The 13017-nt window shown below is 40.5% G+C and overlaps 1 protein-coding gene across 4 annotated transcripts in view; it reads left to right on the top strand.

Annotated features, from left to right (window-relative positions):
* Positions 1–13017, top strand: part of DYM (dymeclin) — a 359762-nt gene that overhangs the window by 294096 nt on the left and 52649 nt on the right. The window lies entirely within an intron of this gene.

Raw genomic sequence — 13017 nt, 5'->3', positions numbered from 1 at the left:
ATTTTTGGTATGGTCTTAGAACTGGAATTGTACTAGTTTTTATTTTTGGAGGATATCACTATTTTTAAAACTCAACACACGCTGCCAAACTGCTCTCCAGAAACACTGGGCAGAAACACCTGTAAATCCAGAAACACCTGTAAATCATCTTATTTCCACGAGTGATCTACGAGAGGATGTGTCTCACTACACTCTTCTTGCAGCTTTGAGTAGTATAATTATTTTAATATTTGTCTCTTTATATCAGAAGTGGTATTTCATTATCATTTTTATGTGAATTTCTCTGGTAAGTATGGCTGAACACTCTTCCCAGGTTTATAACCTTTCTGTCCTTTCTAAAAATGTTTTTGCTGTATTTTCTATTGCTGTATTAGTGTTTTCCAGTTCAGTTTGGTTCCACCACTATTTCCTTTTTTTCTCACAGATTAATCTCCTACTGATTAACTTAACATACTAGGGAAAAGCTTAAAGAAAGTAGCCAGAGAATATGTTCAGTAGTTTATCAAGCAAACCAAATACCATGAGCAGGTAGCATCGACCCTGGAAAGCAACCAGCCTTTCCTATTGGTAATTTATTTATTGTAGTAGAGCAAATGATAAGAAAAAAATCATCCATATATAATAGGATCATCTTATTAAATGCTAAAGATATTGCATGAAAACAAACACTTCTGAGGAAACTGTGGACAGGATATTTCTTTTTTTGATTTTTTGATTTTATAATATCAGTATAACTAAAATACAGTGTTCTGTTATTTTGAGGTATACAATATAGTGATTCAACAATTCGTACATTGCTCAGTGTTCATCATGGTAAGTGTACTCTTAATCCCTTCACACAGTTCACCCATGCCCCCACCTACCGCCACCCTGGCGATCACCTGTTCTCTCTAGTTAAGAGTCTGTTTTTTGGTTTGTCTCTTTTTTCCTTTTTTAATTTGTTTTGTTTCTTAAATTCCACATATGAGTGAAACGATACAGTTTTTGTCTTTTTGTGACTTATTTCATTAGCGTGATACCCTCTGAATCCATCCATGCCGTTGCAAATGGCAAGATTTCACTCTTTTTTGTGGCTGAATAATATTCCATTGTGTATATATACTCCACATCTTCTTTACCCATTCATCTGTGATGGACACTTGAGTTGTTTCCATAATTTGATTGTTGTTAATAATGCTGCAGTGAACACAGGGGTGCATATTTCTTTTCTAAATAGTGTTTTTGTGATTCCACAACCGTTTCTTGAGTAATTGATCTGATTCACAATACCAGGCACAAGAGTAAACTGAAGAGCCAACATCCTTGTCCTTATATTACTTACATTCAGAAAAACATTCAATAATTAAATTCTTTTTGTTGTTTATTTATTTTTGAGAGAGAGAGAGAGTGAGTGAGCATGAGCAAGGGAGGGGCAGAGAGAGAGAGAGAACAGAGGATCCAAGCGGGCTCTGTGCTCATAGCAGTGAGCCCAATGCAGGGCTTGAACTCATGACCTGTGAGATCGTGACCTGAGCTGAAGTCAGACGCTCAACGAACTGAGCCACCCAGGTGCCCCTCGATAGTTAAATCCTTACACGGTTAAAGTATGTGAGTTTGGTCATAAGTAAGCACAGGCACATACCCTTTTCTGAGATGTACGCCCAGAAGTGGAATTGCTGGGGCGCCTGGGAGGCGCAGTCGGTTAAGCGTCCGACTTCAGCCAGGTCACGATCTCGCGGCCCGTGAGTTCGAGCCCCGCGTCAGGCTCTGGGCTGATGGTTCAGAGCCTGGAGCCTGTTTCCGATTCTGTGTCTCCCTCTCTCTCTGCCCCTCCCCCGTTCATGCTCTGTCTCTCTCTGTCCCAAAAATAAATAAATGTTGAAAAAAAAAAAAAAAAAAAAGAAGTGGAATTGCTTAGTAGGTAACGTGTGTTATGCCAGAGTGCTTTCCGTGGGGGGCTACTGTTGACTCTCTGACCAGTGGTGTACGAGAGGTTCTGTTACTTCACATGCACTTAGTTTTGTCAGTTTTGTGATAGCACCTCATTATAGTTTTAATTTGCAATTTCTTGATGACCACCGAGGATGAGCATTTCTTCCCCCACCTCTTAACGGGTTTCCGCTTTTATGAGTTTCCATTCAAATCCTTTGCCAGGTTTTCTGTTGTTTATCTTTGTGCAGATACTCGATGTGTTCTGGATTCTAGGCCTTTCTTGATGATGTGTTACACGCATCCAGTCATGGACACAGCGACAGACTTCCAGCCATAACTCTAAAACTCCTCGCAAAATGGTCAGGCAGATCAGATCAAGTTTTTGTTTCCATTCTCTTCTTGGAGACCTGCTTTCTGCCCCAGTTACACGGTGCTCTGGTTCTCCTGCCCGGTTGCAACATCTTCCTGGGAATTTCCTTCCCCTGTCTCCTTCGGCTGACTTTGGCTCCTGTGTCTTCCTCTTTCTCGGCCGACCGCGTCACGTTGGCAAGAGTGTGTGCTGCGTAGTAGCTTTCTGGGAAAAGGGTGTACGTGAAGTATATTTCATTTTAACCTTCAATTTATAGATAAAACCAGCTTAGAGAGATTTTACCTTGCTCACAGTCACATATTCATAAAGTCATAGAGGCGGGACTCAGACCAGGCAGTTTGATGACAAAGCCCATGCCCATGTGTGAAATCACCATGCCCACCTACTGAACCCCTTGACTAAGTGCTCCCACAGTTTCTCGTACACTGCCTAAAAACATCTAGTCCTGTCCACAGAGATTTCACCATTTCCTTTCTCTCTCAGGATCACGTCTAATGATGTCCGATCGGTCTTTATTCCACCAGTGTTAGAACTGAGGATCCTTCTCAGTAACCAGGCAGATGACATCCTTAAAAAACTATCTCAGAAGGGCCATATTGGTTTTTGAAGAGACACACGAGAACCATGCAGAGAGAACCATGCAGGAAACATCGTTTCCTTGGAAAGATGTAAAAACCAGAGTGAAGGTGAGGAAACAGAAGGGACCTCGCTGTGCTTTCGCACGGTGCGTGACCACGTGGAAATGAAGCAGCGTGTTAACTGGACATCCACCCAGCGCTCGCTCTCCTGAGCTTGAGGGGCAAAATGGTCGGCCCAAGGTCACTTAGCCAGTAGGTCACTCAGCCAGGCCTCGAATCCAGGTGTTCTTACCAGAGACTCTCTATGCTTGCAGCATTCAGTTGAATAAACCTGACGTAAGATTTCAAACGAGCAGGTTTTCCAACAACTTTTCGTTGAATACTGCCGTCCAAAATAGTGCAGGGCACAATGGAAGATCATTCAAAAAGCATTTTAAACTCTTTTACATATTTTGGAAAGAATGCCACGACAGAGATAAAAATAACATCCCTACTTTTTGTCTCTCTCAGCACTTTGCCTTCCCCTCCGCTGCCCTAAATGCCCCTGAAATTTGGCTCAAGCAAGCCGTTGCTCTATCTTTTTTCGTGGAGTTAACCTTGAAAAGTGTGGGTAGACTATGAATTGCTGTTATTTTTAGCTGACAGGCAGTTCAGAGTTGATATTTTTCATTGAGACATTCAGCAATGTTGAATATCGAAGACAGGAGAGACTAACCTTGGAGCACTTCTAACTTCCACGGAAGGAGATCGACATGTGTTTCAAGTGGCCAAATTTCTATTAGCCACTGCCACATATCCTTCCCATCTAACCCATAAAGTGATATGATCTGGCTGAATTAAGTAGCAGGACAATGAAATTACCGCACCAAATGAGAGAAGACGTGAAAGAAATTTCATGGCTGCATATAAGTAAGGAACAGAGGCAATGAACAGTCAAGTCGTATAGTGTGGTAAAGGCAAGAACTATTTTTTATCTCTGGACAGTGTAAAATTCATGTTAGATTTTGTGTATTTCCAAACCTGACCATCCTTGCTGAGCTCCAGACTAGTGCATTCTGTTGTCTACCTAACAATCCCACATAGGGGCACCTGAGTGGCTCAGTCGGTTGAGCGTCCGACTTCGGCTCAGGTCATGATCGTGGTCTGTGAGTTCGAGTCCCGCGTCGGGCTCTGTGCTGACAGATCAGAACCTGGAGCCTGTTTCAGATTCTGTGTCTCCCTCTCTCTCTCTGACCCTCCCCCGTTCATGCTCTGTCTCTCTCTCTGTCTCAAAAATAAATAAACGTTTAAAAAACTTAAAAAAAAAACAATCCCAAAAATCTTGAACAAGGTTAAATCAGAATTCTTTTGTTTTCTTCAAAAAATGAAACAGAATGAATCAACTCTTTCTTCTGCAGTTTTCCTGATCTCAGTAAATGACATCAATATCTACCCAACTGCTTAAGGGAAAAAAAAAAGGGAGGAAGAATGAGTGCTGGTTGGAATAAGGGTGGGAAATTGCAAACCAAAAGAGCACAGTCAGAGAAGGCCTGTCTCTGAGAACGTGCATCTGAGCTAGGACTTGAAGGAGGTAGAGAGTAAGCCAGGCAGATATCTGGGGTTAGAGTGTCCCAGGCAAAGAGAACATAGGGGTGGGATCAGGGTATGTCTGTGTCTCCCTCAGGAGGAAAAGGTAGGCCTGCTTACTGACCATTATAAAAGATTTGGGCTCCCTAAGCTCACGGTTCTCTTCCTATAATATAAGCTACTGCATGGGGGTGGGGAGGGGGGGGGTCATCCAGCTTCTTCAAACCACCTTTGTGCAAACTGGGGCTTGCAGAACCCGTGAAGAAAGGCCAGTGCTCTGGTTGCTGCTGTTGCTTGACTAATAACTGTCCTTCATCACTGACCCAGAAATCTCCGTATCCTTCCAAGATCCGCAAAATGGTAACTTGCAGGTGGGGCCAAATTCTTCAGGTCTTCACGTGGGAAAGGGTATTTCAAAGGTAGACTGGTAAGTGCAAGATGTCTATTATAAACTCTAGGTCAACCACAAAAAGAAAGAGAGAACTGGTCAGCCAAAGATGGAGATGAAATAAAATCATAAGATTATATTGAATCCAAAGGCAAGTTTAAAGCAAAACAAATAATAGTAGAAAGGGGTGCCTGGGTGGCTCTGTCAGTTAATCGTCCCACTCGATTTCTGCTCAGGTCACGATTCTCACAATTCACTAAATTGAGCCCTGCATCAGGCTCCGCGCTGACAGCAAGGATCCTGCTTGGGATTTGCTGTCTCCCTCTCTCTCTCTGCCCCTCCCCTGCGTGTGTGCTCACTCACGCATACACACTCTCTCTCAAAATAAACTTTTAAAAAGTCGCAATGATAATAATAGTGGCACAGTGAGAAAACAGGCAATGCGATAAATTTAAATCCAGCCCTGTCAATAACCGCATTTAGTGCCTCAATTAAAAGAGAGTTTTCAGACCGGATAAAAGGTAGAATCTAACTCTGTGCTGTCGATAAGAAACTCACTGTAAGTAGAAAGAGCTAGACAGGTTAAAAGTAAAAGACTGAAAGAAGTTTGATCATGCAAGCACTAATTAAAAGAAAGCTGGAGTGACTATGTTATCAGCAAAGTGGACTTCGGAAAAAAGAACATTACCACAGATAAAGAGGACACCATGTAACAATAAAGAGGTCAATTTACCAAGGAGACATAACAATCCTGGATGTGGACGCACCTAACAACAGGGCTTTCAAAATACACGAAGCAAAAACTGATAGACTTGCAAGAAAAAATAAGCACATCCATAATTATAATTAGAGAATTCAACACTTCTGTCTCAATAGCTAATACAGTAAATAGAAAATTAGTAATGATACGGAAGACCCAAGCAATACTACCAACTTGATTTCACTGACAATTATAGAACATCCCACCCGTCATCATCAGTGCATCTGGAACAGTCACTGAGATAGAGCACAGACAGGAAATAAAACAAACCTCAACAAATTTTAAAGACTTGAAATCATATAGAATACGTTCTTTGACCACAAGGAAATTAAACTAGAAATCAGTAAGAAAGCTATCTGGAAAATACCCCCAAATATTCAGAAAGTAACAGTGTACTTACGCATCACAAAGAGGAGGTCAAAAGTAAAAAGAAGCTTTTTTTAAATTAATTAATTTATTGTTTAATTTACATGCAAGTTAGTTAGCATCTAGTGCAACAATGATTTCAGGAGTAGATTCCTTAATGCCACTTACCCATTTAGCCCATCCCCCCTCCCACAACCCCTCCAGCAACCCTCTGTTTGTTCTCCATATTTAAGAGTCTCTTATGTTTTTGTCCCCCTCCCTGCTTTTATATTATTTTTGCTTCCCTTCCCTTGTGTTCATCTCTTCTGTGTCTTAAAGTCCTCATATGAGTGAAGTCATATGAAATTTGTCTTTCTCTAATTTCGCTTAGCATAATACCCTCCAGTTCCATCCACATAGTTGCAAATGGCAAGATTTTATTCTTTTTGATTGTTGAGTAACATTCCATTTTTTATATATATACCACATTTTCTTTATCCATTCATCCATCAGTGGACATTTGGGCTCTTTCCATACTTTGGCTATTGTCAATAGCGCTGCTATAAACATTGGGGTGCATGTGCCCCTTCGAAGCAGCACACCTGTATCCCTTGGATAAACGCCTAGTAGTGCAGTTGCTAGGTCGTAGGGTAGTTCTATTTTTAATTTTTTGAGGAACCTCCAGACTGTTTTCCAGAGTAGCTGCACCAGTTTGCATCCCCACCAGCAGTGCAAAAGAGATCCCCCTTTTCCGCATCCTGGCCAGCATCTGTCGTTGCCTGAGTTGTTCATGTTAGCCATTCTGACGGGTGTGAGGTGGTATCTCATTGTGGTTTTGATTTGTATTTCCCTGATGATGAGTGATGCTGAGCATTTTTTCATGTGTCGACTGGCCATCTGGATGTCTTCTTTGGAGAAGTGTCTATTCATGTCTTTTGCCCATTTCTTCACTGGATTATTTGGTTTTTGGGTGTTGAGTTTGGTAAGTTCTTTATAGATTTTGGACACTAACCCTTTACCTGATAGGTCATTTGCAAATATCTTCTCCCATTGTGTCGGTTGCCCTTTAGTTTTGCTGATTGCTGTGCAGAGCTTTTTATTTTGAGGAGGTCCCACTAGTTCATTTTTGCTTTTGTTTCACTTGCCTCCGGAGACATGTTGAGTAAGAAGTTGCTGTGGCCAAGGTCAAAGAGGTTTTTGCCTGCTTTCTCCTCGAGGATTTTGATGGCTTCCTGTCTTAGGTCTTTCATCCATTTTGAGTTCATTTTTGTGTATGGTGTAAGAAAGTGGTCCAGGTTCATTTTTCTGCATGTCGCTGTCCAGTTTTCCCAGCACCATTTGCTGAAGAGACTGTCTTTATTCCATTGGATATTCTTTCCTGCTTTGTCAAAGATGAGTTGGCCATACGCTTGTGGGTCCATTTCTGAGTTCTCTATTCTGTTCTATTGATATGAGTGTCTGTTCTTGTGCCAGGACCATACTGTCTTGATGATTACAGCTTTTTGATATTTCTTGAAGTCCAGGATTGTGATACCTCCAGCTTCAGTTTTCTTTTTCAAGATTACTTTGGCTATTCGGGGACTTTTCTGGTTCCATACAAATTTTAGGATTGTTTGTTCTAGCTCTGTGAAGAATGCTGGTGTTATTTTGATAGGGATTGCATTGAATATGTAGATTGCCTTGGGTAGTATCGACATTTTAACAATATTTGTTCTTCCTATCCAGGAGCATGGAATCTTTTTCCATTTTTTTGTGTCTTCTTCAATTTCTTTCATAAGCTTTCTATAGTCTTCAATGTAGAGATTTTTCATCTCTTTGGTTAGGTTTATTCTTAAGTATTTTATGGTTTTTGGTACAGTTATCAATGGGATCAATTCCTTGATTTCTCTCTCTGCTGCTTCATTATTGATGTATAGAAATGTAACGGATTTCTGTGCATTGATTTTATATCCTACAACTTTGCTGAATTCGTGGATTAGTTCAAGTAGTTTTTTGGTGGAATCTTTTGGGTTTTCCATATAAAGTATCGTGTCATCTGGGAAGAGTGAAAGTTTGACTTCCTCCTGGCCTATTTGGATACTTTTTATTCCTGTTTTGTTTGATTGCTGAGACTAGGACTTCCAACATTGTGTTGAATAACAGTGACAAGAGTGGACATCCCTGTCGCGTTCCTGACCTCAGGGGGAAGGCTTTCAGTTTTTCCCCATTGAGGATGATATTAGCGTTGGGTCTTTCTTATATGGCTTTTATGATCTTGAGGTATGATCGTTTTATCCCTACTTGCTTGAGGGTTTTTATCAAGAAAGGATGCTATATTTTGTCAAATGCTTTCTCTCCTTCTGTTGAGAGGATCATGTGGTTCTTGTCCTTTCTTTTATTGATGTGATGAGTCATGTTAATTGTTTTGTGGATATTGAACAGCCCTGTATCCCAGGTATAAATCCCACTTGGTCGTGGCGAATAATTCTTTTAATGTATTGTTGGATCCGGTTGGCTAGTATCTTGTTGAGGATTTTTGGATCCATAAAGGAACCTTTTTTAGAGTTAGCAAAAATGAAAATGTAATATCAGAATTTGTGGGATACAGCTAAAGGGAAATTTATGGTATTAAATACTTCTATTAGAAAAGAAGAAAGGTCTTGAATAAATTATAAGATTACACATTAAGAAGTTAAAAAGAGTAAATTAAACCCAAAACAAGAAAAAGGAAATAATAAAGATGAGAACAAAAAATCAGTACAGTTGAAAAAGAAAGAAAACAAAATTGGTGATACCATAAGAAATCTCTGCCAGTAAATTTGATGACTTAGATGAAATGGACAAATTCCTTGAAAGGCCCAAACTTTCAAAGCTCACTCATGAAGACATAGATCATCTGAATAGTTCTGTATCTTTAATAGATACTGAATTAATACTTAAAAATTTACCAACAAAGAAAACTCCAGGCCTAGAAGGCTTCACCTTGAATTAATTCTACCAAACTTTTAAGAAAGAACTATTACTATCTCAGTACAAACTCCTCCAGATAATACAAGGAGAGGATACTTCCCAACTCATTTTATTAAGGACATTATCACCCTAATGCCACTACTAGACAAAGATCTTACAAGAAAAGAAAAGTACAAGTCAGTATCACTCATAGACACAGACATAAAAATCCTCAAAATATTAGCAAATTGAATCTAGCAATGTATCAAAAGAATAATGCAGCATGCTCAATTATCGTGTAACCCAGGAGTTCAAGGCCAATGTAATTCACATTAGCAGACTAAGGAAGAGAAACCAGTCATCTCAATACATGCAAAAAAAAAAAAAAAATTGTCAAAATTCAGCATTCTTTCATGATTTAAAAAAAATGCAGTAAAACTTTCTCAGCATTGTACTGTTTACATTTTCTGAAAATAATAAAATGTAAATTTCTTTGAAAGAGAAAGGTCATGCATAAATTCATCAAGTAAAAATAGAAGAGTTTTAAATTGACCCTCAGTAACGTATTAAGATGATCACGTTGGACTTTAAACAGCAGGCTTTCCTGGAATTTTCAGTAGATAGCGCTTGCTACTCCTGTCTGGTTTGGTTTATCCGTAAGTTTCACATGTATTGCAATTGTTTCCTACATGGTAGGTAGGGCACCGTCGTCACTTTATAAATGGAGATACTCAGATACACTTAATAATAATGACGGAAACTGACACTTCGTGAGCACTTACCATGTGCCAGGCGTTGCTCTTTGCACTTTGAAGGTATTAACCTATTTCATTTTAACAACACCCCCATGAGGCAAGCACTGTGTTTTTCCTCATTTATAGATCAGGAAACTGAGGCATAGAGAAGTTAAATAACCTGTCTACATTTACAAGCAGAGCTAAGAATTAAGCCCAAGCATCTGACACCTGGTAGGTGCTCTAAGCTACTGCGTGATGCTGCACAGAGAGGAAGCTGAGTATCTTACAAGTCCGGTAGCTGGTAAGTATCCGAGGCAGGACCCAAACTATGCCTTCTGACTCTGAGCACTTCACAGCCCACATTACCACGAGGTCTAATCTGTGTAATGACACATGTTCAGTCTTCATCTTGTCCTCCAGTTACATCGCGTCTTTCTTGAAAATATCATCTATTTTCTTTGTAAATCCTCTGGAGATCTCTCCCACTGAATAGGCTGTTAACACATGTATTGATTAGAGCACAAAAACTTGAGGAAAAACTGAGGATCAGTGGGGAAATACATGTATTTTACTTTTCAAAATGTGTTTATTATTGTCTTAAGAAAAAGAAAAAAAAGCTTAGCTCTCTACTTTTACCTCTTGGAAGAATGGCCATTTAGCAAGCAAAAATGCCTCTCTAATACATACTTACCTCTTTTTTACCCCCATCTACCCCACCAGAGCTTCTCATTTCTATAAATCTGTGTTCTAGTGATCACTCACTGGTTTCATAATAAGTGGTTAAATGTGATTGTGACGTTACTCAAAGGGTGCAGCTGATTAATCAGAACGTGACCTTGGATAATTACTGTTCACAACTAATAACATAATTGAAGGTAACGTGCTGTACTTAGATTTCAGGAATTGTAGCCAAACGTGGTGGGCGGAGGAAAACTGTACACGCCCAGGGAAAAATCCCTGCCTTTGAAAAGTTGCCTTTGAGTTGCACTGACATATCATTCATTCCCATTTTCACCTTAAATATTTTATCTTCTGCAGACATTATCAGAGGGGAAATAGTTGATCATTTTTATGATCTGTTAATCATAACAGAATGCTCTGAAAGTTGATAAAAGCCACCTAACTGTTAAAATCATCATCACTAAATTTACTGTTGTCTGCAAAATTCTAACCCAGTGGTAGGAAATACAAGCCTATATCTTTTTTTTTTTTTTTAAGTTTATTTGTTTTGAATGAGACAGAAAGAGAGAGAGACAGAAAATCCCAAGCAGGATCTGCGCTGTAAGCACAGAGCCTAATGCGGGGCTTGAACCCCCAAAGCATAAGATCATGACCTGAGCCAAAATCAAGACTCAGATACTCAACCCACTGAGCCACCCAGGCGCCCCCAAGTCTATACCTTTGAATAAATTGTTTCACATTCTTGGCTGCTGTGGCAGCCTGACTCCAAATGAAATTGGGGACGAAACACATTACACCTTTCACCTCAAATACTTTCCATTAAGAAAAGTAAGGCTTTTGTTAGTAAGAACTGCTGGAGACAGCATGAGAAAGTAAGGAACAGCCAAGTACTGGTCTCCCTCCGGACACTGACCGGCTGACTTGGGACAGTCCTCTCTCTCTCTCTAACCCTGTTGAGTCATCCATAGGACAGAGCTCTATCAGCTCCCTGGATTGTTGTGAGAATTAATTAACAGTAGAGCACATGGTCCATAGTAAACATGCAGTAGATGTCCGTTCCCTTCATTTTTGATACATAACTTATACTTCCCTTCGGGAAGTGGTAGGTTTACCATTTTTTAAGTAGCGTGAGTTTGAATGCTACAAGAGAACATCAGCTTAAAACAGACGAATGGGAGCCAGTTTGAAAAAGGGAATTTAGTTAGAAACTGAGTCTCCTTCCTACCCCGCAGCTCTCCTGGTTGAGAACGGCTGTTCCTTGAGGCCCGGAGGCAAGTCCGCACATGGTACAGAGTGAACAAGAGTGGATCCCCGTTGCGTTCCTTCCCTCTGTGACCATGCGGCACGTCCATGCTCTCCCTTGTGGGCTGTGGTATGTGTATTTGAGCACCACACAGTCTGCTTTGCTTTGGTTCTGTACGTTTTGGTCTCCCCATCGGCAGTCTCCAAAGTGGACGGGTACCCACCGTCCATAGCAGCGTGGGAGGACTGTATCAGAGCTTTCTTTTCATCTAAAAATAAAGAGATTGAGTTTTCCCAATTCATAGCATTGCACGGACCGCCCGCCAGGCTCTCCGTGTCAGCTGCAAGACTCCGGGTCTCCCGGGGAGGAGAGGGGCGGTCTCAGCTTGGAGGGCGTGGTAGGCACTCTCACCTTTCATTCACCTATAGTTCCTGGTGATGTATGTTATTCATGGTTATAAATCTGAGTTTAACTAAGTAAAGCCTCTAAGATGGAGTATTGGAAAGAGTCCTGCAAAGGAGCCATAAATCAAAGGCGGTCCAGTAGAAGTACACGTGACACAAAGGAAATGGCAGAGCCGAGGTCCCCCTCAACCTGGAGCAGATGCTAAATCACAGGGTGAAAACACTAACGAACCCTTCTCATCTCGCAAGAGACGGTTGCACAAAAATTGCCAAGCAGGGTGTTTGCATTACGGGTTTGTATTTACTGCGATAAGCGGTGCCCTTACTGTGACCGATACCGGATTTGCTGTTGATAATGTGAAGCCTCTGTGACGTGTAAGATCCAGGACAGTTAATCATCCAGATTCATTCTAAGGATCATATTAATGAGTATAAAAAGGTGTTTTGTGTCTGTAGTTAGGTAACGTTTTAAACTAGCTTTTCTCTTTCACATATAAAATAGCCTATAAATGGAGATACTCAATTTTCTAACAAAACAAATTTTTATACTTTTACGTGTCTGACTGTAAATACTTAGGTTATTCTCTTGAATAAAAAAATGACCTATAATCTTCTTAATTTATTAACATCTTGATCTTAAAATGATTTCCTAAAAAAATACTGGCATTCTTTTAGTTTTTAGTGACCAATATTAAGGTGTGGGTTTTTTTTTTTAACACTTATTTATTATTGAGAGACAGAGAGACAGAGCACGAGTTGGGGAGGTTCAGAGAGAGGGAGAGAGAGAAGGAAACACAGAATCCGAAGCAGGCTCCAGGCTCTGAGCTGTCAGCACAGAGCCAGACACGGGGCTTGAACTCACAGAGTGGAGATCCCGACCTGAGCCCAAGTTGGACACTTAACTGAGCCCCTTTAGTGACCAATATTAAAGGACAGTGTTATTTTCAGAGCACCTCTGTTATTAGCATCTTGCTTCATAGTTCCAACTGTGCTGTCACACGAAACAAAAACAGTTCTAGCTTGCTGTTGATTAGCCTTGTTGATCAGGGATAAGAGTATGGTGATTACATTCCGTTAATAAATGATCCCCCATACGTCATTTTAGC

This window comes from Prionailurus bengalensis, chromosome D3, assembly GCF_016509475.1.
Source record: "Prionailurus bengalensis isolate Pbe53 chromosome D3, Fcat_Pben_1.1_paternal_pri, whole genome shotgun sequence".
Classification (NCBI taxonomy): domain Eukaryota; kingdom Metazoa; phylum Chordata; class Mammalia; order Carnivora; family Felidae; genus Prionailurus; species Prionailurus bengalensis.
This window is presented reverse-complemented; position numbering and strand designations above follow the sequence as displayed.